This window comes from Vigna umbellata, chromosome 5 (assembly GCF_029865625.1).
Source record: "Vigna umbellata cultivar VRB3 chromosome 5, Vumbellata_1.0, whole genome shotgun sequence".
NCBI lineage: Eukaryota > Viridiplantae > Streptophyta > Magnoliopsida > Fabales > Fabaceae > Vigna > Vigna umbellata.
The window spans coordinates 57,196,308-57,223,813 of record NC_142169.1 but is presented as its reverse complement, the minus strand read 5'-3'; the positions used below and the strand labels follow the sequence as shown (position 1 = coordinate 57,223,813).

At 37.8% G+C, this 27,506-nt stretch overlaps 2 pseudogenes across 2 annotated transcripts; both read right to left on the bottom strand.

Annotated features, from left to right (window-relative positions):
- Positions 1–519: 519 nt before the first annotated feature.
- LOC148198699 (polynucleotide 5'-hydroxyl-kinase NOL9-like) lies at positions 520–3,895 on the bottom strand (annotated as a pseudogene). Its single transcript, XR_015779894.1, has 7 exons — positions 3,877–3,895; positions 2,675–2,885; positions 2,355–2,538; positions 2,064–2,244; positions 1,734–1,828; positions 1,054–1,169; positions 520–767 (listed from the first exon to the last, which is right to left on the bottom strand). The product of XR_015779894.1 is annotated as a polynucleotide 5'-hydroxyl-kinase NOL9-like (transcript).
- LOC124821764 (uncharacterized) lies at positions 3,873–26,579 on the bottom strand (annotated as a pseudogene). The gene is made up of 13 exons (XR_015779893.1): positions 26,151–26,579; positions 25,944–26,062; positions 24,762–24,807; positions 24,551–24,623; positions 24,414–24,471; positions 20,983–21,078; positions 20,028–20,145; positions 19,685–19,951; positions 19,497–19,598; positions 10,179–10,536; positions 9,958–10,071; positions 4,215–4,843; positions 3,873–4,064 (listed from the first exon to the last, which is right to left on the bottom strand). The product of XR_015779893.1 is annotated as an uncharacterized LOC124821764 (transcript).
- Positions 26,580–27,506: the final 927 nt, after the last annotated feature.

Genomic DNA, 27,506 nt, shown 5'->3' with positions numbered 1-27,506 from the left:
ACTTTGTGACAATACGGCTACATCTTCATTATGGTAAAAAAATTTACTTTATAAAACAAGGAGGAAAGGATGTTTAGGAGTTTAATTCAATTTAATTTATATTTTGTTGGATAATATGGATATAAATTTGACCCAATAATTTTGTTTATTTATTTTGTAGTCCACTAACAGACTTATACAATATCTAGCAAATTTCTTAAAATTAATTTAAAAATATATTAACTGATATGGGGCTACCGTGAGTTGACTGTGAGACATTAGAACCTTGGAAAGAATGGTATTTTATTTTTGGTTAATCTATATTATTAGTCATCATCATCTTTGTGTCTAATTCTGACCCTAAAGGAAAAAACTTTCTCAAAAGTTTATAGAAGTATGATTTTAATCTATCAAAATTTTCTGTTTAAAAACTAGGAAATTTTAAAAGTGTTATTTTAGTTTCTCAAATTTAGAATTGCACGCAGAGAACAGTTGCCAGAGTTAACCATCACAATTAATCGACCATGAAAAAAAAGGATATTAAAATCTCAAACTCCAAGAGAAATAATCATACTGCAAGCAATCACAGATATACATCTACTGTGTATAAATATAAATAACTAAACAAAATTGTATTTTAGCAAATAAGGAAAAATGATAATACAAGTAAACTATAATGGCTATTCCCCTGCTAATGTGCTACTGAAATGATTCTCTTTGCTAACACATGATAACTAGTTTATAGCCGAAGTATTTGCTGACATGTATGGTGAGATGCATCCCTGAACCTGAAAATAAGTCATTTTTTGTATAAGAAGAAACATACATTTCTTAATCATGAATTCCAGTCAGCAATAATAATAATTATCGTGTTAAATATCTGCTCGTCTATTAGCTGCCATCAGCAATAAAGAATAAACCTACTAATATAAATAACTGAACACATTCTAGCAACTAGTAGAAAAGGCTGAGACAACAGAAAGAAAGCAGATTGAATGAACTTCAACATATTATCTTTCATTTCTATAATATTATGTTAAGAAGAAAGAAAAAGCATGTAAAACAATATCTTGCCTGCAACAAACAAGAGGGAATTTGAATATAACCCTGTAGCAAGAGGTTGACCTTTTCCAAGGAACTATGTGACACATAGAGCACACCTTTTACTGTGTCAATGCCCCTCACGATCCCTGAAACATAAGAAATCAAGATATGTTAAAAAATGAATTGCTTAGAATTATCAAAATGCATAACTACTCAACTAGAACAATAGCCTTTTTGATTTGTGACCGTCATATTCTTATTTTATTTTTTCTCTTCAACATCTTTGGAAGCATGATATCCTAGATAGGTAGAGATCTCTCCAGATATACTACAGTTCATATGTCATTGCAAAGCTGAGACAGTGGTAAACTTCTCACAACCAATAGACAGATATACAAGACAAGCTAACTCACAAATGCACATTTAGTTCACAATACTTTTGTCTTACAAAATTTGAAATTGGTTAAGTTCAATAATACCATTTCTTTCAAATAGCATTACCATTTTGTTTACAAGGCATTTGATGTTTTCAAGACTTGTAAAACATTGAATGGGCATTTTCAGGTAGTTTGCTTTACTATTGCAACCTTATTAGCTTCTTAATCCAAAATTTCAATGCTGCAGAAGTATTTCAGTAAAAAATTATCCGCCGTTTCAGAACAGAACATAATGAAACACATCAAATTCAGGAAGTTAGTCAAATGACCTACCAAGGCCAAAACAGTAAATTTTCAGGTCCTTCAAAATCAACAGCTAAGACAACAATAGTAGCATTCAGACTGAAGAATATTTCAGAGCTTGGGACCTACAAAGATACTGGTAGATCATTAAAATTAAAAATAAAATAAAAATGGACTGAATGCATCAAAAACCAAAACTCATTAAGGGCAACTCATTCACAAGACTCCACGGTTGTGGTGCCTGTGAAGGTTTAGATATGCAACTTTAACTTCAAAATCATAAAGTAACAAGGTAGCGACCACACTGAGGTGTGGTATGACTCATAATCAGAACAGGTACCAAGCAAAATTTAAGCCAACCTCACAATGAAGATGCCTCATCTTTATGCTTGCAATGGGAACTTCATAAGGACAGTGAGAGGCCAAGGCATGTGCAAGTTCCTTCATAGTAGAAATATTTGAATCACTAGAAAAGCACAGTCTGAAATAAGCCATTATTCGTAAATCGCGTAGGGGACGAGCATCCTTCTGAAAAAGTACCCTGGGGAACAAATAAGGATATTATATGTTACTTAAAGCATAAAAGTGGTAATTAAAAGGCCAAACTAGCAGCTGCGATTGATAACAACTTTCAATCAGATTTGAACTTACGATCTATTTAATGAATCCTGACGAGCTGAATTTATCTCCATTAGGTTAATTGTTCCATCATGGTCTTCATCAAACCAGAATTCTCCAGCAGGTAGATTCTTATTTTCACTGGATGTGCTTATCTTAACTACATGTGTTGGAGAAATATATTTCAACATGTCCACTAATACATCATAACCAACCCCTGCAATGCCAGAGAAACCAAGGAACAAAGTACCATAATAGAGTACATATCACTACAATTCTAGGCAAGAAATAGTTTCAAGTACAAATGCAGGATTAACAAGAATCAGACTAACAGCTGAAAAAAGTGAGCTTACCTTTCACCCAGCCAGAAGTATTCACAATAAGAGGCAACTTGATATTACAAGGATTTTCTCCTTTCACAGAGATGCCATACTCCTTTTGGTAATAATCATAAATGGCAAAGACATAATTTAAGTATGTTGATGGATCTCTTTTACAAGAAACGTCACCAAGGAAAAGACACCTGTTGCAGAAAAAAATGACAGATACCGGCAAGTCCATCACCTGTTTAATCATGGAATACCCAAATACAGGGTTGAACACAGATCCAAGGCACAAAATATGTCATCCAACTCTGTTTACAAAAAATTTCACAGCAATCAGAAATGACCCCAATCCCAACCACTCCATTCCCTAAAAAGAGACACAGAATAATGCCTGGGACCCTAGACTTTTACAGCTTCCTAAGAAAAATGAACAATCGTGTACAAGACAAAATCATATGAAAAATGTCAATGTATAATATTTTTTCTATTTTTGTATGACAGAGAGATCTGTTGTCAAGATCGGTTCTACTTAATCCAGAAGCATGAAATACAAATCGGTAGCAATCATCTTGACATAACTGACGATCGGGAAATACAACATGCCAAAACTTTACACACTCCAATTAACATCAATACTGAATAGATGTTAAATGCTGTCACAAATCAGCAGCCTTGTCAAATGTTTCAAAGATTCAAAGTAACATAACAAAAATTAAAAAAACACAGTTTCAGCTCCCAAATTATTGAGATGAGATAGCACCATACCTCTCGTGTTTTCAGGCATGGAACTGTCAAATCTAAAATAATTAAAAAAAAATGAATGATTTTGAAATAAATTATAAAATACTTTTTTGGCAAAAGAATGCAGCCTCTGACCATTGTTCCGGAATGTATATGTCCTGTGAAGGAGAAGAATCCATCTCTTTTTCTCTGTAAAATTGCAAGACAGCTTTTATTGATTAGGCAGATTCTTTTTTGCCCGTGAGACATGCAAATTTCCAAATGGCACAATCTCAAAATTAGTTTTAAAACCAACATTCCTCAAAAAAAAATTAACACTTTCTTCTCCAAAACTTCTCACTGGTCTGGCATTATTTCTAATTTGGATTCATAAGACAATCCATTGGTTTACAATCAATCATTTCTGTATCTTTCTACTAAATATATTTAGCTCCACAATGTTTGGACTTCAGTGAATACAGAAAAAGGTAAAAGATATAGAAACTTACTTTGCTTCCTGAACAGAGCTTGGACAAAGTTCAGCAGCATATTTCACTAGCTCACTAAGACACCGAGCCCACCTGTTCTTGTCAGGGCTCTCAAATATTATAGATTGAAGTGTCTCTTCCGAAGGAATGGCATCAGGTTCTCGTTTTAAATCGAATGGTCTCCCGGAGTCCTTCTGAACAATCTCATCCTGCAATGCCAAGGTATTTACATCTTTAAGGGGACCAAGGCTTAATATGACAAGATAATACAAAACGAAAAATGCATAAAATATTAGTGTAGCAGATAACAAGAAAAAATATCATTCAAACAAAATTGAATAATATAGGCAAAAGTGTACCCAATGTTCTTCCAGAACATCAATAATAAATATTGGTCCAGCTTCATATTTTAACATAAGATTTGATTGCTCATGTATCCTCAGGTCCCGAATATCATTCCTCAATGCACGAACACAACGCAATAACTCTAATGCTGTATGCCTAATTTGACTATCAACAGAACTAAGGAATATGAGGCCAACTGCATCAATTTCGGATGCACGAAACTCAATTGCTTCGCCTGATTGTTGAATGGAAGACTTTCTCAATCTCTCAGTTTCATGCCCTAAAGATGTTGCATCGGCATCAAGTAGTATCCTATCATCTATTAGACAAGATCTCCAAAAGCGCATGAGTTCCAATAGGCGTCCTAACGATGTTTGAATGAGAAGAGGAAATTCATCAGGATGTTTTAATATGAAATTGGCCATTCCCTTCATTACAGCAAATCGACGATGGGGTAGGTACTTCACAATTCGGTTTAGCACTTGCACTGCTTCTTCTCGAACACCAGGGTCAATACTTATGCCATGTTGTGGTATTATTTCAGTAATTTTATCAGTTCGCCCAACTTCTTCTATTAGATCTGGGATGCACTTCAGCACAGACCGGAATAGATACCCTTGAGACTTTTCCTTGGTTACAGCATCTACAAAAGAATTCTTATGGTGTCATCATGATGGCAAGCAGAAATTCAATACTAAACTAATTAACAAAATGCACATTTCAACTTCAAAAAATTAAAAACTGCAAATACAAAGAAACTCCCATCCTATACAAATAAATAGTTTTTATAGTTTCAATACTATGAGAAATAGAGAAGATTGGGAGAGAATATCCCTTGTGTGTGTTGCATACACATAGGGTAATTTATTTATATTGTAAGATATGGGCCAATGCCCTTAATACATAATAGACTAAGCCCAAATAACAGAAACACACATCTTAACATCTAACACTCCCCCTCAAGCTGGAGCATATAAATCATATGTTCCAAGCTTGTTACAAAGATAATCAATTCTAGGTCCTCGTAAGGACTTAGTGAATATGTCTGCCAACTGGTTGCTTGAGTTAACAAACTCAGTCTTGATATCTCCGGATATGATTTTTTCTCGAATGAAATGACAATCAACTTCAATGTGTTTGGTTCTCTCATGGAAGACAGGGTTAGAGCTAATATGGAGAGCAGCTTGATTATCACATATAAGTATCATGTGAGTGACATCTCCAAATTTCAATTCACTAAGCAATTGTTTAAGCCACACAAGCTCGCAAGTAGCTGATGCCATAGCTCTATATTCTGCTTCTGCACTAGACCTTGCCACAACACTTTGCTTCTTACTTTTCCAAGATATCAGGTTGCTACCAATAGAGACACAATATCCAGAAGTAGACCTCCTATCAGAAGGGGAACCAGCCCAATCAGCATCTGAATAACAAACAATTTTTGTATCGTTGTTAGGGCCATATAGCAAACCTTTTCCAGGTGATCTTTTAATATACTTCAGTATGCGAACAACTGCCTCCCAATGGTCTTCACATGGGGAGTTTAGAAATTGACTCACCACACTAACTGCGAAAGAAATGTCAGGACGCGTAACAGTAAGATAGTTTAATTTACCAACTAGTCTTCTGTACCGTTCAGGATCTGAGAAAGGCTCCCCCTGATTTGGTAGGAGTTTGATGTTAGGGTCCATAGGTGTCTCAACAGATTTACAATTCATTAACCCTGTTTCCTCCAAGATGTCTAACGCATACTTCCTCTGAGATATGACAATACCATCATTGGATTGTGCTACTTCAATACCCAAAAAGTACCGGAGTTTGCCAAGATCTTTGGTTTGAAAATGATGACAAAGGTGTTGTTTCATCTGAGAGATGCCAAGATAGTCGCTTCCTGTGAGAACAATATCATCGACATACACTATTAAGTAGATACATCCAGCACTCGAGTGGCGATAGAACACCGAATGATCTGCTTCACTGCGAGACATACCAAATTGTTGAACAACACAACTGAATTTACCAAACCAGGCCCGAGGAGACTGTTTTAGGCCATATAAGGATTTGCGAAGACGACATACCAATCCAGATGACTCCCCCTGAGCAACAAAGCCAGGCGGTTGCTCCATATAAATTTCTTCATGCAAATCACCATTGAGGAAAGCATTTTTGACATCAAGTTGGTAAAGAGGCCATTGGCGAAGAGCGGCCATGGCAATGAAGAGGCGAACAGAGGTCATTTTTGCCACTGGAGAAAAAGTATCACCATAATCCAAACCAAAAATCTGTGTGTAGCCTTTGGCAACCAGTCGAGCTTTCAGACGATCAATCGTGCCATCAGGACCAACCTTGATAGCATACACCCACCTGCAACCAACAACAGACTTTCCAGATGGTAATTGGACCAGCTCCCAAGTTCCACTTTCCTGTAAAGCACTTAATTCATCCATCATAGCTTGACGCCAACCAGGATGAGTTAAGGCATCACTCACAGATTTGGGAATTGACACAGAAGAAATGGATGAGAGACAAGTATAAAAAGATGGAGATAATCTGTTGTAATTAAGAACAGTATAATGGGGGGAAGGGTTACGGGTAGAGCGTATACCTTTACGGAGGGCAATAGGCAAGTCAGACTCAGTTGCTGGAGCCGGAGGAGACACATGAGGCGGCACCGGAAGTGAGTCAGGAGGGAGACGATTACGGCGACTATAAACCTGAAGGGGTGGAGGTGAAGGATGATCCTGTGGTGAAGGAGAGTCTAAAGAAGGAGAAGACAAAATGGGTGGAGCATCACCAGGAGGATCACATATAAGAGGAATATCAACAGTAACAGGGAGAGGTACAGAACTAGAAGATAGATGTGAAAAGTAAAAAGAAGACTCATCAAAAGTGACATCAGCAGAGATAAAATGACGATTGAGGGAAGGGGAAAAACACTTATAGCCCTTTTGTGACCGTGGAAATCCTAAGAAGACACATTTGTGAGACCGAGGAGATAACTTATCAAGACCAGGACTAAAATCATGAACAAAACATGTAGACCCAAAAACTCGAAGAGGTAATGGATGCAGAGGGTCTTGAGGAAATAAGATAGAATGAGGGATTTTGTTATCTAGGACGGAAGATGGCATGCGGTTGATAAGATAACATGCTGTGAGAACTGCATCACCCCAAAAACGGGAGGGTACTTGACCATGAATAAGAAGTGTACGAGTTGTTTCAATAAGGTGTCTATTCTTGCGCTCAGCCACCCCATTTTGTTGAGGGGTATAAGCACATGAGGTTTGGTGAAGAATGCCATGAGAAGCCATAAACTGTTTAAACGGTTGAGAAAGGTATTCACGGCCATTATCACTACGTAAATTTCGAATAGAAACCCCAAACTGTGTTTTTATTTCATTGAAAAAAGATTGAAAAATAGAAAACAACTCAGAACGATTCTTCATTAAAAATAACCAAGTACATCTGGAATAGTCATCAATAAAGGTAACAAAATACTGAAAACCTAAAATGGACTTAACACGACTAGGTCCCCAAATGTCAGAATGAACCAATGAAAAAGGAGACGACGCCCGTTGTGAGACACTACGAGGAAAGGAACTACGAGTATGCTTCCCTAACTGACAAGACTCACACGACAAACTTGATAATGTGGACAACCTTGGGACAAGTTGTTGTAGTTTGGCAAGACTGGGATGACCGAACTGAGCATGAAGAAGGGATGGTGACTCCATGACAACGCCAACATGTGGAGAAGGGCGGAGATGATAAAGGCCATGAGACTCACATCCTGTGCCAATCATGTGTTTCGAACTCCGGTCCTGCAACCAAACAGAATCTTTAGTAAACGAAATAACACAATTAAGAGTACGAGTTAAACGACTAATGGACAATAAGTTGAAGGGAGACCCAGGCACATAAAGTACATGATCGATGGATATGGATGGAAAAATATTAACAGTACCAATACCATGAGATGAGACTCTAGACCCATCAGCCATTGTTACTGAGGGTAAATTATTCGGACATGACAAGGAAGAAAACAAGGACTTGTTACCAGTGATATGATCTGTGGCGCCTGAGTCAAGGACCCAAGGTCCAAGGGAGTGAGTTAGACCAACAAAAGGTGTACCTGTACGTGCAACAGATGCAGATGTAGTGGAACCAGAGTGCTGATGATCCTCATACCATTTGAGAAATTCGTTAAAGATTGCAGGTTTGTCTACGATATTAGATGAAGTAGGATGGTCTGCAGACGGTGATCGGGGAGGTGGATCAGAATTTGCCATTGCTACAGGTCGAGGAGGACGTCCATGGAGAGCATAACATCTATCAATTTTGTGGCCTAACTTGCCACAATGGTCACATTTTGGACGTCCTTTACTTGGCTTGCGAGACCGACTTCGATCATCACGTTGAGCAGCCATAACAGAGGAATCATCAGTATGAGGGGATGTCTCAGTGACGGGTTTGCTCGGTATACGCAAAAGAGCAGAACAAGTAGAAGTAAAGTTGGGTATGACAGGAGAACCCAAAATCTGATCACGGACATGAGAAACATCATCAGAGAGTCCGTATAATGCCAACAACATGAAGAACTTTGATCGCTGTTCCAATTCTTCAGCAGGAGTGGAAGCAGGAGGTAATATATCATTAAAGTCATGAAGAAGGGCATGAATTTTACCCAAATATTCTGCCATAGGACCAGGATTGCGCGGACCAATAACAGTTAATAGGTCCTGACAAACACCATAAAGACGCTGAGTGTCATTGGTGTATAACAACTTCGCTTGTGCCCATACTTCTGAACATGTTTCATAGGATCGAAACATTTGTTTCAGTGAGGAGTGAATGGTGGACTTTATAACAATGCACAACTGAGCATCAATTTTCATCCAGCGGGAAGTGTCATCTATGGGAGCAGTAGTCACATTTTGAGTAAGATGATCTAAGTACCCTTGACTCTTCAACCAAAGTTTGATGTCGGACGCCCATGTTGCATAATTTGTGCCATCTAACTTGTCAATGGACAAGTGTACATTCACATAATTGGTATATATTGAAGGATCAGAAGATGAGCCACCAATAGAGGTGTTTGTAGACGAGGAAGACGCCATAGGGAAGGAGAAACCCTAAAAATTCAAAGTGCTCCGATTGACGCAACGACCACAGATCCAGAAAGAGGGCGAGGAGGCGATCACGGCGGTGCTGATCGGCGGCGGAAAGCTCCGGCGACGCGCCGGCACGCGCAGCGGCAGCGGCGACTCTTGCGGCGGCGCGTGGAGGCGCGTGGGAGGTCCGTTCGCCGCGATCTTCGTACGACGGTGGTCGCCCGGCCGAGACGATTCCGATGGTGTGGTCGCCGGTGGATTCTGGAACTCCGGCGACGGCGGCGGCGGCGGCGGCGGCGGCGGCGGCGACGGCGACGGCGACGGCGGCAGCAGCAGCGACGGCGGCAGTGAGGGGTGCCGGAGACCGTGGAGTTGACTGGAACTATTCCTGTGCTCTAGATACCATATGAGAAATAGAGAAGATTGGGAGAGAATATCCCTTGTGTGTGTTGCATACACATAGGGTAATTTATTTATATTGTAAGATATGGGCCAATGCCCTTAATACATAATAGACTAAGCCCAAATAACAGAAACACACATCTTAACATCTAACAAATACTATAGAGGTTTGATTCAGCTTTTAAACTGTAATTCTTATACTTAAACACCTTCAATCCAGCTAGCATATAATAGAAGTAATTACCTATTGTGGTACGTGATGATGTCACAAGTGCTTGACTATAAGTTTTATGGCATGACCTTAATATAGACTCAATTGCAGCTTTCACTTTTGGAATATAGTGGCCAATATCAGGACCTGCTCATTCAACAAAATTGTCATTACTGAAGAAAATAAAGCTCTGAAAATGTACTTCAATTAAACATAACAATGTACAATTATTCTAGGCATGTAATTAATTATACCTTTAAATATATCCAAACCAAAATGCTTACTTGAAGGTGACATGACAATGGCAAGCAATGCACGAAGACCAATAACCTTTGCTTCACTGGGACTGTCTTGCTTGAGTAATTCTAGTATCATATGGTTCATGGTAAAATCAAGGTTATGTTCAGCTATAGTTACACAGAATTCAACCAGTTTATCATGTTGAACATCCTGAGTAAGCAATCCTTTTCTTAGAACTGCTAAAAGTTGTGAAGTTACACTGTCTAAGTTGTCCCATATCCGATTTGGGGCCTAGTTTGCCGCATGGACACTCAAGTAAAATCTTAAAACACGATGAAGACAATCTAAAGCCATGAACCGATGATTCTTATCCTGCATGACCAACAATAGAATGGATTCTTTGTATAGTTAAAATAATTGAAAAAACCTAAACAGCATAAATAATGAAGTAACTACGAGCTCTTGCTAGCCATTTATAGATATTAGGAGTTAAAGAGTAGCAAAAAACCTATCTGTGTTTTCACTAGGGAAAAAAAGGACATTTTACCCACCCTTCTCTGACTTGCCTATTCCTTGGACTAAATGCATCGCAAAACAAGGATTATGTCAGACAGATTAGGAATGTTTTGCAATACATGTGTAAAGTAATAAAAGTATTAATATGGATCATATCATTTTGGTAATAAAAAGCCTTGATTTTAGAGGTTATCCATTGGTATCTCACATGGCTTGTCTATTTTAATATTTATTATTTCGTAGTTTTAAACAAGTAGAAGAGCTTACGCTGATAAAAAAAAATGAGTACAAGAGCTTACTTTATATAGAACTCCATCATCCTAGAAATAATACTCACAACAATAAAATAACAACTCTTCGTATCCCTACAATATCCTAATCCAAATTACTACACTGTCTAAAAAAATCTTCCTGTAACTCAAAAGAGCTGATTCTTATAATAAATAAGGATCAATGATTTAGGTATGATAAATATGGCATCTAATAATATCTTCTCATAACTCGAGCTAATTCCTATAAATAAGGACCAACTATTGGCATATGATAAATACAAACATGTACCATTAATATGGTCACCTAATTATCGTACTTAATTATCTCAATACAAGCAAACATTATACTCAGGATTTCAAGATTCAGGCAGCTAAGTAGTCAATCACATATAGCAAAACGGAACTGGCAACCCCTAAAACACTATACCAAGATGACCTCTGTTATGAAGTCTAAATGCAATATTATATATATATATATATATATATATATATATATATATACATATATATATATATATACATATATATATATATATATATTAATTATTTATTCATAGAAATGGATTTTAAATTTATCTCAACCTCACAAGAATCTGCTTGTATAGTGAGATTTGTACCATTTTTTTTCATCTCTAGTTGAAGTGGAATCTCCAACACTCCTCGTCAAGCTGGGAAATGAATATCTCAAATGTGAGACTAGATATTTGTGCTTATAATTTGTGGCACAATAAGCTGACAAGTGTTTTCAATTGTTGATTGGACATATGATGTAGATGACAAAAGAGCACTTCAGGGGCATATCTAATTTTTCTGCCCTAACTTGATTTCTTGATGGTCAAAGAAAAAGCAAACTTAGTTGCAACACCAACTGCTGAAACTGAGTAGAGGAGCTTAGCTATGACTGCTTCTGATGTTCCAAGGGTAGAGACTCTTTTCTCATGAGCTTCAAATTAGCATTCCAACACCAGTCATCTACTGTAACAACCAAAGCACCATTACTTTAAGTCACAGTCCAGTTTTGCACTACATAACAAAACATGGAGCTGCTGGACATTTTCTTAGAAGATGAAAAAAATTCTCGACAAGTCTCTAGTTGTCTCCTATGTGCTTGCTCAAGCTCAGGTTGCTAATATTCTAGCCAAGCTCCTCGCCATAACTCAGTTCACTCATCTCAAAGTCAAACTCAAGGTTTTGAGTTCTTCACAATCCTTAGTTTCTAGGGAAGTAATAGGGTATTAGAGTTCTCCTTTGCTATGTAAGTTGATTGGCTCTCGGCCACATCAGCATAGTTAGTTATCTTTGTTAGAATAAATAGTCTTAATGGGATTTATTGTAAGGCGTTGTGTTTTTTGCTGGACCTAGTTCCTAGATGTATCTTTTCGAATTCTCTTCTTTTCCCTTTCATACATTGAATCTTATGCATCCAAAGTTATTATAAATATGAAATCCTAAGAGAGGGAAATGCACACTTTCAAACATGGTATCAAAGCTATGGTTACATCCTATCCTAGCGATATATGTTGTTTGTTCGACATATTGTTTCACCCGATATCGGACCATTATTAGACCACCCATTAATGTCTAGTCTCACGCTCGAGATGATGTCTATACCTCAGCATGAGGGGTGGTGTTGGAAGTCCCACACCAACTAGAGATAAGGCCAATTTATAATATATAAATAGGTGCAAACCTCACCTTACAAGCTGGTTTTGAGGGGTTGAGTTAGGCTTAAAGTGCACTTCTTAACCGGTAGGATGAGCTACTTGATGTGGCACTTAAGCCTTGAGGCTCTCCTACCAAATGGACAAGTCTTTTGCATCATGTTCATAAGTCCTAAAAATTGGTACTGTTAGAATTATTGGTTTATGGGTTAGTGTGTATGAGCTGTGTGTGAGTGTGTATGAGTTGTGTGTGAGTTGTGTTAAGTGTGTTACAACTAGAGAGCACTCTCTCTAGTTCTATAAATGTAAGCTTAAGAGTAGAAATGAAATAAGTCCTTTGAGAAATATTTTCTCCTCTTTTAGATCTCAAGTTGGTATCAGAGCGGGTTCATCCTGCTCTGGTTTCCGTGTGTTGTCCACCAGCACTGTCACTGCTGGTCGCACCTGTCCGGTGTCGTTCGTAGTTGTCGGCGGCTGTCTCGCCACTATCTGCAGCTGTCAACTGCAGTTTCAAGTTCTTCAACTTGGTTGTCAGCCATCCTGGTATCTGTCCACTACCGTCTGCCGCCGTCCACCGCCGTCCGCCGCCGTCCACCACTGTCCGCCACCGGCCACCGTCACCATTCCGTCCGGCGACCACTGGATCTGGTTCGCCTCTTCACTCGACAGCCAACCCCACCGGTGGGTTCGCCTGATTCTCGTCCACGCTCCGTCACGCGCCGCCTCTTTGCGCGCTGCGAACAGGCACGTGCTGCCCACGCGCCGCCCTCTGCTCACCGGAAAGTCTCCGCGCCACCTCCATAGCTGTCGCCCTCATCTCCTCTGTCCGTTCTGACCCTCAAAATCCTACTTTGGTGGGTCCAGAAGCTTCCCTTTAAGAAACCCTCTAGGGTTTTCTGGTCCTTCACGGTTTTTTTCTGATTCCCTCTCCTGTTTTTATCAAAGAATGGCATCTGGAAGTGCTCTTTCTTTCTCTGGAAGTCCCTCAATCACTTCCGAAAAGCTAAATGGAAAGAATTATATGTCTTGGTCTGCTGCTGTAGAAATGTGGTTCCTTGGTCAAGGACGTTATGATCACCTTGAGCAGGATGGGAGTCAAGTACCATCTGACATGGCTGAACAATGGAAACAAGTTGATTTCCAATTGTGTGCCCTATTGTGGCAATCTGTGGAACCCCGACTTTTGATATCTCTTAGAGCCTTCAAAACATGTCACACCTTTTGGAAGAAAGCTCAAAACATTTATGCTAATGATATTCAACGTCTCTATGATACCGCAAACAAGCTCGCCTGTCTCAAAATGACAGACCATGATATGGTCTCCTTCATGACTGAAGCCTAAGCAGCTGTGGAAGAATTGAGAATGTTCTTGGAATCTTCAGAAGATATCAAAAAGAAGCTTGACCAGTATTATATGGTAATGATCCTCCGTACTTTGCATCCAGATTTGAATCACATCAGAGATCAACTTCTGACAAGTCATGAAGTCCCTTCCTTGGAAGCCTTGACCACACGTCTTCTTCGTGTTCCTGTGTCTCAGTCTCAGGAAGCTCATGAAACAATAGAACCATCTGTCATGGTTGCCACGCGAGGAAGAGGAGGACGTGGAACTAGAGGAGGAGGACGTGGAGGACGTGGAGGTCGGGGACGTCAATGCTCTTACTGTAACAGGATGGGTCACACCCAAGAAAACTGCTACTCCTTGCATGGCTTTCCTTCAAAAACCGCTAATATCTCTCAGGCTGAAACTTCCACTTCCAACTCCAAGTTTACTGAGAAAGAGTATCAAGAGTATCTACGCTTAAAGTCTAACAGCTTGGCACAATCATCTCAGTCCTCAAGTACGTCCACAGCTTGCATTTCTCAATCCATGGCAGGTCCAAATTCATGGGTAATTGATTCGGGTGCTTCTGATCACATTTCTGGTAATACCTCATTGTTCTCAAATCTTTCCCTCCAAGAAAAACCCCATTTCATTACCCTTGCAAATGGCTCTAAAATTTGTTCAAAGGGAGTCGGTCAAGTTTCCCTGTCTCCCTCTCTAACTCTGAAATCCGTTCATTTTGTTCCTAACTGTCCATTCAATTTAATTTCCTTAAGTCAGTTAACCAAAATATTAAATTGTTCAATAACGTTTGATTCAAAATCTTTTGTTATACAGGAGCGTGGCTCGGGGAGACAGATTGGAGAAGGTTATGAAGCTGGAGGTTTATACCATTTTGGATTTCGTCCACGGGTATCTTGTGTTGCCGCTCTTCCTCCTAAAGTGTTACATGATCGGTTTGGCCATCCTAACTTGTCAAAATTAAAAAAAATGTGTCCTGAACTTAGTGGTCTTCAGACTTTAGAATGTGAGTCCTGTCAACTAGGAAAACATGTTAGATCTGTCTTCCCTAAAAGATCTCAATCAATGTGTACTTCTAGTTTTTCTATTATTCATTCTGATGTTTGGGGACCTAGTCGCGTCTCTTCTTTTGGTTTTCGGTATTTTGTTACCTTTATTGATGAGTATTCTAGATGTACTTGGGTTTATCTGATGAAAGATCGCTCTGAATTGTTACCCATTTTCACATCCTTTTTGAATGAAATCAAGAACCAATTTGGCCAAGTAATTAAAGTCTTAAGAAGTGATAATGCTAAAGAGTATTTCTCATCAACTTTTTCTTCACTTCTTAGCTCCCATGGTATTTTGCATCAGTCCACTTGTCCTCATACACCCCAGCAAAATGGTATAGCAGAAAGAAAATATAGACACTTGGTTGAAACTGCTCGTACCCTTTTGCTTGGTGCTCATATTCTTGTTCATCACTGGGGGATGCCATCTTAACTGCATGTTTTCTTATTAATAGAATGCCCTCCTCCTCTCTCAATAATAAAGTTCCTTTCTCCATTCTCCTTCCCAATAACCCTCTCTTTCACACTTCTCCTCGAGTCTTTGGTTGTGTTTGTTTTGTTCACGACATGTCTCCGGGGCTCGACAAGCTCTCTGCTCGTGCGATCAAATGTGTATTTTTGGGCTATTCTCGCCTTCAAAAAGGGTATCGATGTTACTCTCCTGAAACCAAAAAATACTACATGTCTGCTAATGTTACCTTCTTTGAACAGACACCTTTCTTCTCTCCATCTGTTCAAGATGTTCATATCCTCCAACAGGTACTTCCTCTTCCAGTGGTTGAGTCTAATATCTCAAATACCTCAGTCAATCCAAGTCATACCCAAGGTCCTCCCGAACCTTCCTCTCCACATACTAATATCCTTCGACACAGTACCCCGATGGATACTCCTCTTCCAGAAAATGGTGGATCTCCTTCTTCAGATTCTTCTCCGTCACCATCTCCTGTCACGCCTCCTGATGAAGATGATTCTGGTTGGCCCATTGCTCTCAGAAAAGGTAATCGTTCCACTCGAAACCCCCATCCCATTTATAATTTTCTTAGTTATCACAGAGTATCTCCCTCCTTTTATTCACTTTTATCCTCAGTATCTGCTGTGGTTATTCCTAAAACTGTGAAAGAAGCACTTGATCATCCTGGATGGCGACAAGCCATGAATGAAGAAATGCAGGCTCTTGACCACAGTCATACTTGGGAGCTTGTGCCACTTCCCCCAGGCAAAAAGGCTGTTGGTTGTCGATGGGTATATGCAATTAAAGTGGTTGCAAAAGGGTACACTCAGGTTTATGGTCTTGATTATTGTGATACCTTCTCTCCCGTGGCAAAGATGACTACCATTCGATTGTTCTTTGCAATGGCAGTCATTCGTCATTGGCCACTTCATCAATTGGATATCAAAAATGCCTTTCTCCATGGTGATCTTGAGGAAGAAGTTTATATGGAGCAACCTCCTGGGTTTGTTGCTCAGGGGGAGTCTGGTATGGTTTGTAAATTGAACCGATCTCTATATGGGCTCAAGCAATCACCACATGCTTGGTTTGGAAAGTTTAGCTCTATTGTTCAAAAATTTGGGCTAAAACGCAGTGAAGCAGATCATTCAGTCTTTTATTATCATTCGTCTCTAGGAAAATGTGTTTACTTGATAGTATATGTTGATGATATAGTTCTTACAAGAAATGATACTGCTGGAATATCTCAATTGAAGGAGTATTTGTGTAGACATTTCCAAACCAAGGATCTTGGGAGCCTCAAATACTTCCTAGGCATTGAAGTAGCTCAGTCAAAAGATGGAGTTGTAATCTCCCAAAGGAAGTATGCTCTGGATATTTTGCAAGAAACAGGCATGATTGATTGTAGACCGGTTGATAGCCCTATGGATCCAAATCAAAAATTAACAACAGAAGAAGCTGAGTTATTCTCCGACCCAGAGAGATATAGGAGGCTAGCTGGAAAACTAATCTATCTTACTATTACAAGGCCGGATCTATCTTTTGCAGTTGGAGTGGTTAGTCAGTTCATGCAAGCTCCATGTGTTGACCATTGGAATGCTATCATTCGCATTCTAAGGTATGTAAAAAGGCTCCTGGGCAAGGGCTGTTATATGAAGAAAAAGGAAGCCTTCAAGTATCAGGATATTGTGATGCTGATTGGGCAGGTTCTCCTATTGATAGACGATCTACTACTGGATATTGTGTTTTCCTTGGAGGAAACATTATCTCATGGAAAAGTAAGAAACAAAATGTAGTGGCTCGATCAACAGCTGAAGTTGAATATAGGGCAATGGCTTCATTAACATGTGAACTTATATGGGTGAAGCAGTTCCTTCAAGAACTTAACTTCTGTGACATCCAGAGTATGAAGATGTATTGTGATAACCAAGCTGCTCTTCACATTGCATCAAATCCAGTGTTTCACGAGAGAACCAAACATATAGAAATTGATTGTCATTTTGTTCGGGAAAAGTTATTGTTAAAAGAAATATGTACTGAGTTTGTTGGATCAAATGACCAACTTGCAGATATGTTGACTAAGTCATTAAGGGGACCTCGGATTGAGTTTATTTGTTCCAAGCTTGGCACATACAATTTGTATGCTCCAGCTTGAGGGGGAGTGTTAGAATTATTGGTTTATGGGTGAGTGTGTATGAGCTGTGTGTGAGTGTGTATGAGTTGTGTGTGAGTGTGTATGAGTTGTGTGTGAGTTGTGTTAAGTGTGTTACAACTAGAGAGCACTCTCTCTAGTTCTATAAATGTAAGCTTAAGAGTAGAAATGAAATAAGTCCTTTGAGAAATATTTTCTCCTCTTTTAGATCTCAAGTGGTACTTTCATTGAGAATTGAGCCACATAAAAGGCTACATATAGGCTGAATTTAGGTGTAAACTGAATACTCATAGCTATCAAAGTGAAAGGGCTACCACCAGGTCTTTGTCCATAGAATGAAGTTGTTGGACACCAATCCTTAAAAGGAGTGGCAATGAAGGTGTCTCAAATGGAGTAAGATGAGGAATTTGGTGTAGTATTTAAGACTTGTCGTTCCCCCACATGGTGGACTAGACTTTTGGGTTGGACTCCTAGTTGGTGCTTGTTAGAATAGGTCATCTTAACTAGACTTTATTTAAAAGCTATTATGTGCTTTGTATTGTACCTAGTCTCTAAATATTACCTTTTTTATTCTTTTCTCTTTCCTCTCATCCATTGAATCTAAATTACCAATGTCATTATAAATATGAGGACCTAAGAGAGGGGAATCAACCTCTCTAATTCATTTTCTATTCTTTTGAATTCATCTCAAGTTGGTATCAAAACTTATCCTAGTAAGGTTGTGTGAGCCTATCATATCCCTTTTATCGAACCACCCACAAATATCTAATCCTACACACAAGATATCAATTCCTTCATATGACATCTGAGTTGGAAATATCATGTCGACCAGAGATAAGACAATTTATAGTGTATAAATGCGGACAAACCTAACATTTCAAGCAGATTATGTGAGGACAAGTTAGATTTAAACTTGCTTCCAATAATGCTCAAGTCCTACCAGTCAACTCAGTGTTAACTAGTCAGCTACTCATTAGTTAGGTAGTCTTGTAACTTATAAATTGGTCTAGTTGTCTGTGAAATAATATACAAAAGGTTCACAGAAACTTTTCTATTTAGATTATAAATTTTTCACACTTGGCTATAATAAAATGGATTGATAATACAAATATTCAAAATATTTGAGTTTTCTCTCACTTAAAATATGAATATATGAGCCATGCGCTGCAATTAATTCATCAAAGGAAACTTTGTATGCTGATACACCACATTGAATAAAATAAAACCTTAATCTCAGCAAAGTAAATTTAACAAAAGGATCCCCACAAACACACACACTAAGGAAAGTCTTGGAAAGGGAAAATTAAACATAACTCAACCTTTCACAAAACTAGCTTTCACAAAACTAGCTTTCACAAAACTAGCTTTCACAAAACTAGCTTTCACAAAACTAGCTTGTAAAGTAAGTTTTACATTCACTTATATATTATAATTTAGTCATATCCCTAATCGATGTGAATTCTCCAACACACCCCTCATGTTGGGAACTAGAATATCAAACATGGAACAAGATATTTGTGGGTAGTTCAATAGTGATAAGATAGTAGGTGATACAATAGGTCTAATAAAACTTGTTAGCATAGACTTTAATACCATCTTAGAAAGTGGACTTTAAGTTTAACTAAACCTTACAAAATTGGTCTATACAGTGTGGTTTTTACCTACTTATATACTATACTTTGGTCATATCTCTAGTAAATGTGGGGTCTCCACCACAAAAGAACAGAAACAAAACAATTTAAAAAAAGAAAAAGATTATATCGCACAAAGTTTAGCAATCATGAGTAATACTTAGCTGAAACATGAGCATTTTACCATGTATAGTATATTGTTTGCCTACTCACAATTCCAATGGAATCCAAGAATGAGCCAATTGAATGTAAACATACCTTAAGAAGTTTGTAGAGTTGATCCATGTGAGGACTTAAGTTGTTGTGAAATATTTGAGGATCACCAAGGCATAAAAGAAGAGTTACCAATGGATACCCAACCTAGATGATAACACAAAATAAAAACTTAGCAAAATTAACATTAATAAACAAGGAAAAATACTGAAATTGGTAAGAGAACAGCTTACCGCAATGTGTCTGCTTTGTTTATCCATCCAATGCATTAGCTGAACTCTTATACGTCCAACACCTTCGTACCATAATGTAAGTGCGGGCTCTACACCAGAAGGTGGCCATTGACTTTTCCCACCGTCTGCAAGAGGTGCTAGGATGTTTGAGAGCATATTGCATAGAGCATGATGAAGCTCACTTTTCCGTTTATGAGGAGCACGGTTTAAAGGATTTGCTTTTGCAACAAAGGATGCTGAGGCATTTAATCCACCTTCTGTTTTAACCTGAGATGAAGCTTATATTTAAATAATACTAGTACCATATAATACCTTACATGAAATATTTAAGTTTTACACATACCCCAAGCTTCAGGTAGCACATCCCATTAATGATACTTAGTGTCTCACTTCTAGCAGCACTTGTATCAATTTGACGGGTGTTGAGTTCCATGAAAAAACGCTCAGTAACAGAACTAAACCTATAAAAACAAGAAAAGCAATACCGTGAAATAATAATAAAAAAAAGTTGATACAAAGGCAACACAATTATGGCTAACTGAACAATAGTGTAAAGGGATGAGGCAGAATCACCCAACAATATCATCCCTATCCCACTTGACTGAACCAGAATCACCCATCAAATTTTAAAATTTAACACACAAACACTACCAAAGTTAATCATCTCAAACTAACAAAACTTTAATAGTTAGGGAGACAGAATTTCACCTGAAATGGAGAACTGAAGTGTAAAATTCATTTTTCTAAATTGGTAAATAGATTCTAAAAGTATCTCCATACACTTTTTGTTGTGGTACTGCAACTAACTCAACAAATGAAAGCAGGAACAGATAGAACATTATTTATGTCAATACAAAGTCACAAGGAAAATATATTTGAACGAGGAAAGCCAGCACCAAGCACACCAGAAGCAGATACACATCTCTAGAAAATTTAAGTGCTAGTGATTTTCTTTTTGTATAGAATCTATACATTGCCTTGTTTTATTCAAAACTAGTACTAAAGGCGCCAACTAAGAAATCAGAGAAAAACGATAAAGGTATAAGGCACCAACCAAGAATTAAATAATAAAACAATTGAATTTCTCCTATAGCCCCGTCAGTCTACATTTTTCAGGACTGGGAACAATACATACCCTTAAAAGGCACAAGACAGGACGATACCTAAATTCCTAAGGAAAGAATAATACATGTGACTGATATGAAGAAGTATTTACTAAATGTGTCAACAATATAATTGTCAAATAATTTTCAATCAAACTGGATAATTTATACACAACCCTGATAAATCAGATATACCTGATACGGGACAGAGCACCTAAGAGTTGAGCAACTAAGTCCAGAAGTAGCCCCCTCAGATCAACCAGTGAGGGATATTCAACCTGGCTAACAACCCTGCAACAAGAGTTCACTAAGTTCACACCAAAGTTAACAGAAGAATAAGAGAATTAAAAAGTTTATGGAAACCTAATAATTAATCTTTATGTTTTGCTACTAAGAAACCACATTCTAGTCTGAATAATAATTGATTTAACAACACTTTCAAAATATTCATGAAATATTTGGACTCAACTCATCAATTACTCATTCAAGTTATGTTTATAAACAAACCCAAACTTGATAATTGGCTTGAATATTTAAATGAGTGGAGTTCAAGCTTTAAAAGCTCAAGTTGAAGAGTCCATACATACATACATACATACATACATACATACATACATATATATATATATATATATATATATATATATATATATATATATATATTTTATGCATATACACAATATATAAAAAATATAATTTTTATGAAAACAGTTTTACATATATTATTCTACTAGTAATTTTTATAAAACTACCTTTCATTTATTATTTATCGCTTAATGTTAAAGAAAATAGTAAAAAATAATTAAGTTATAAATGAGTTGAAACGGATAGCTCACTTTTTATGCAAGTCCAACTCAAGCTTTCAATTAAGCTCATTTAAATAGACGACCTAAGCTTGAATATCCAATTCTTTTCACCAGCCAAACTCAAGCTTCAAATGCTCAACTCGGTCAATTCATATACACTTCTATCTATAGTTCAGCTTAACCATATTAAAACACATCCAATGTTAAGCATCCCAGAAATCAAATAGAAAAGAAGAGTTGCCTGAGATTTTAAAATTATTAGACATAAGACACCACATGGACATTTCAGCTATGTTTGCTTTATGTTAGGATTCAGTTGCAAGGGATGGAACTTGAGTCCCACAGAGGAAGTATATGATTATAGTCCAGGGTTTATAAGGTCTTTGGCTCTCCAACTACAATAGCTAGCTTTTGTGGTGTGATTCTCTCGGCTAGAGATTTCTTGTAAAAACACTAGCTCTGTTCAGTTGAGAATGAGAATACTGGAATATTTTTTGATTTTATGGATTTTTCTCATTACACACATAAGGGGGGAGCCGTATGAGATGAAAATCTCACGTACAGTTCTGGAGCGGAGATTCTTTGAACCAAATGACGACCGTAACGGATGTCAGCTCAATCTGAAGGAAATTATGCAGAAGCTTTACAGAATTATTATGAGGCTATGCGATTGGAAATTGATCCCTATGATCGAAGTTATATATTTTATAACATAGGCCTTATTCACACAAGTAACGGAGAACATACTAAAGCTTTGGAATATTATTTTCGGGCGCTCGAACGAAACCCATTTTTGCCCCATCTGCAAACACATGGTGATACCAACATTGCAATGTTCAATGCCCTACCAGAACAGTTTTCCATTTTGTAAGCATTCGAATGCAAACCTTGCCCTTGTAGGAAAGAAGACCTATTGGTTTTTGGCTGATACAAGGATTAATGTGATTTAGGGTCGTCACCTACTTGCTTGTGAGATACTAAGTACTAGTCCAAGGGGCATGTCTTCTTATAGCATCCCCTATACCAGAGAGCGACCACTTCCTTTGCTTTGAATTATTCATATCATTCATCAATAGAGGTCTAATGAACTTGACAGGCCAACAAGCAAAACCCCTTGTCCTCTGATAGTGGGTTCGTGCAAAGTTGTTCTAGAGAATCTCCTTTTGTTCTTGCAATAATGACTACCAAAAGCATTGTGCAACTTGTCAAGGTACAACTTTGAAAAGTGTATCCATCGTTTTACCTAGAACTTTGGGGAGATGAAGCCCTTTCAACTCTAGCTTCCACTTTCCTTTACATGCGAGTTCGCATGGGTGCTCGGCTAAGGGTTGTAGTTGGATGTAAGGATGCAATGCAAAACGTGGGACTTGCACATTGACCCTCCAACTACATGAATGGATAAACAAGTATAGGAATAGCGGATCAATGATATCATTATAAATATTTCTGTTTATTATTAAAGAAATGTCTTCCAACACTACATCAACCTCCAAAATACCAACACTACATCAACCTCCAAAATAGATTGTCCCATCTTTTCTAGTTATATTCTTGCTATTGAATCACTTGCTGCTCCTACATGATCGGCTGATCTAGCAACATTTGAAGAATTCATCCAATGGTGTCTGACATGTCAATCCTCTAGTAACACAATTTCAGTGACACACTGTAATTCATCTGCTTGTCTGTATCAATCTCCATCTCTTGATCCCTAGGTTATTGACTAGGGTGCAATTGACAAAATATCTAGTAATAGTAGCTAATTTGTCTTTTATAATTGTTGTCAATGGTTCACAAACACAAGCTTGCAAGAGTAGCACTACCATTGGTTTTAAATATTTTGTTACCATTATTGATGATTATTTTTAGATATACTTGGATTTGGTTAATAAAGAATCAATCAGGAGTGTTTTCTGTATTTCAGACATTTTTAAATGAAATCAAAACACAATTTAGTTCCATACATGCTTTATGTCGTGACAATGCTTGTGAATATTTGTCTCAGCTATTCCTGCAATCCAATGGTATCTTTCATCAAACTTTAGTTATCATAGACTTTCCCCCATATAATATACTTGTTTGTCCTCGTTATCTTCTATTCCTATTCCTAAGTCTCCATGTGAAGCTTTATCTCACCTAGAGATGAGATGTATGTCCTTCAAAGTAGTGGTACTTGGGAGCTGGTTCCTCTCCTAATTGTCAAATCAATTGTTGGGTGTTGATAGTTGTATACTCTTAAAAGAGGACCTAATGGTAACACACAAATCTGTGACCTTAAATTGACTCTCTCTCTCTAAGACATCTATTCAACTTCTCTTTTCCATTGCAACTATTCACCACTGAACTTTGTTTCAGCTTGACATCAAAAATGCATTTTTACATAAGTTTGATTGATCCTTGAGTGAATGTGCCATTGATCTTAGGCTACAGTGTTTTAGAATGACTCCAGCTATCTAAATGCTCAGATAACTTCCCAGAATCAATGGTTAACAATCATTGGAGAGAAACAAAAGCTTATGTATCTGACTTTTCTTTCTTTTGACACTACTGAAGCATTCTACATAAATGTGAGCTTCAATGCAGCAAAAGTTTAAACCTGTTGAGGATTTAGATTGAAATAATCTTGAATACTGAAAGTCTTAAGCAATTAAGAACCTAAAATTGACATCCACATTATGAACTGAAAAAAGTGGAAAAGTAATTCTTAGGAGAACCCTATATCTTATAATTCAGACATCAATCATTTGCTTTATTAAAAATATATTTTCACCAACTATGAACATACTACAGTGTTCCTATTATCATCGACAACAGAAATACCTGTCAGCATTAATTAACCAGTCAAAAACAAAATTTTCGAGCCCAGACCACAGTTTCTCTGTAACAACAAACGAATAATTAATGTCCATCATATGTTCAAAACAAAAGAAACACAATCACATATACATAATACAAACCAGTAAGTCCTTCTTGTGGACAACACTCCACAAAGCGTATGCATGCTGAGCAAAAAATGCACTCCACTGCAAGCTGAAATCAACAAAAAATATGCTATCATAAACCTCCAAACCCACTGACCACTGTTCTGAAAACAAAACCAAAGCAAATATGCCAAAACTCTAAATTATACAAGCATTAATTAGCCTATCAAAATTCTTGCACACAAACCATTCTTTGGAATGTCGATGCATCATTGGCACCCTTGGGAGATTCACTACAACAAGTTGAAAAAAAAACTAATTATTCCAGTGAGTCATTTAACTATAACAGGGTTGAAAACGTACAAGTATAAGCAAAGTTTCACATCATAGACCAAAGACTAGAATACACTTTTGGTCACTTGTACAATTTTTTTGTTTTAGTCTGGTCCCTTAAGTTTAAAGATTATCAATTTGGTCTTTTAAAGCGCCTAGGTCAGACCAAGATCCGCTCCATCAGTCCACACACACAAACACTTACTTGGTGACACTTGCCAAAGTGAATGTGATAGATGTTACACACAGGCACGTTTGCCATGTCAAGTAAAATTGATAGCATCAGTGTAAAATAGACTGTCAGAATGACCAGTACAGTCTCAGCTAGAAACTTCAAAAGACCAAAAAACACTTTTTAAACCAATTGAAATCAAAATGAAACCAAAAACTTAAGATGAAGAACCAAAACTTTATTTTAAACTAAACTATACATTGTTTATCCGTTTATGCCTTGAAAGTGTAAAAATTGATATCAATCAAATGAGTTTCATGACACACCCTAACTTGGTGACATATGGTAAAGTCTGAAAGTTCTTGCATTGCATTCTGAAGCTTATCAAATGGAGACACACACACTCCAATACACAAACTAAGAGAAAAAGTTTCTCCATAAATATTTTCGGCAATTTTTTTCCGTAAACACTTCTAGGAGAAAGAAAAGAAAAAGCGAAACAAGTTTCTCCATAAAATTAGTCTAAGCATGAGTTAAAACTTGAGCTTCCAGAAATTAGTTTACAAATGACACATGAGTTAATTTCTTTTCTTATTTTATTCTCCTGCAAGGACTTCGGAAATTCATTCAAGCATACTCTTTGTCTATTAACATGAATGTAGTTTAAGACGAACCTATCGTTTATCCAAACATAGTCTAGGAGACGTCGGTGTAAAACCCATATGGTCACAGACACCTTAGAACCAAAAGTGAAACTTTCTAAACTTAAGTTATCAAAGGGTGAGCAACAATGCAGTTCAGCCTAAACTAAACTATACAAGCTATGTTAAAAAACATACTGAAAACAAAAATAAAAAAGGGCTAATTAATTAAGATGAAGTGAAAAACAAAAAGAAAAAAAGAGGAAGAGTTAATTATCCTAACCTCTCCCTCCACTTCAACAAAGCTTCCAACAGAGGAACAGGAGTGTGGCGCGCGACCATTGCGAGGGAATCGAGGACCTGCTCGTAGGCCGGGTCAGATGGTCGCAGGTATTGCCCATCCTACGGTGAATCCACATCACAGCCGTTAATTCAAACCACGAAATTGGAAACTTGGTTTCAGAGCGAAAAGAGGTGTTAACGCAAATACCTGTGCTTGAGCGGTTTCGATACGACGCCGTGCGAGGGGGAGGAAGCGCTGAAGCAGAGCGTCGACGATCAACTTGGCAGCACTCCCTGCCTTCATTTTAACCGATTAGAGGAAGAAAAGGACCATTCGATTTTCTTCTGATTCTGAATCACATATCAATTGAGATTGAGACCAGAAACAAAGAAGGGCTATTAAAGAAAGAGGGAAACGAAAGGGTGAATTTGAGGGAAGGGTTTGAGGGTTCAAAAATAAGGATCTGAATTTTGAGAAGAGAAGGTAATGGCTTCCTTAACGTGACCATCGCTCAACGTGTCACAACCGGTAAAATTAAAAGTCAGAAACTAGTAAAATTCATGCACGTATTGGTTAGCGGGAATTCACGTGTCAAGAAGAGAAATTGACACTCAGATGACAGATGTCAGGTGTTAAGCGAAGGGATCCAAAAATCAGTTAATGGATGGCAGGTGTCGACAAGAGAGTGTACGTTCGTTGGACGTGGGGTAAACAATTTTTCTGAAAACCCTGTCCACTCTCCTCTGCATGCACACTCTTTCCAAAATCTGATCTTTCATTTTCCTCCTTCTTCTCTCTAGAAAACCCTCCCTTCTCTCTCTACTGTAACTTACCCTTCTCTACTCTGATCACCGTTCAGGCACCGAGGAAGCATTCCCGGCATCCCAAGCTTCATCTTGAACCGATTGAGTTTCCAGTTTGAGCTGGTAAGTCTTCTCCCCTTAGTCGTTAGTTCTTTTGTTACATGCAAACCACGTTTTGGTTTCATGCGAGGGTGTAGTCTAAGTTATCTTGGGTTCTTACTGTTTGGTTTAGTTTAGAAGAGTTTGGTTGAGCGTTGAGAGTAGAAGAAATCTTAATTTCCGCGAAGTGAGTTTATTCTGAAGGACGTACGTTCAAACTAGAGGTAAGGGAAGCTTATTCAATTTAATTCGTATTGTTTGTATTGTGCTGTATGGACGTTCTGTGAGTTGTATGAAGCATGATTTTGTGATATTTGATTTTTGGTATATGATAATGATATAATTATAAGAAAATATGAAACTATATGCTGAGAAATGAGTTAAATGTAAATGAATTATGAATATAAATCTCTCTATGATAATGTACGTTCGTCATTGAACAGTCCTTGACCGTTCGGTGTTGATAGTAAACTTCTTTGAAATTGAATTCTTTCATTTGAGAAGAATTCTAGTTGGGGACGAACACCCTCTTGTAATAGTGTTACGTTTGAGCGTTCGGCCAAGCGTAGATGCCCTGAGTGTTATGTGAGGAAATTGAGAATCTTGTAAACATATATCTGGATACTTAGTCATTCTTAAACCCTATCTTCATCATCTCGTA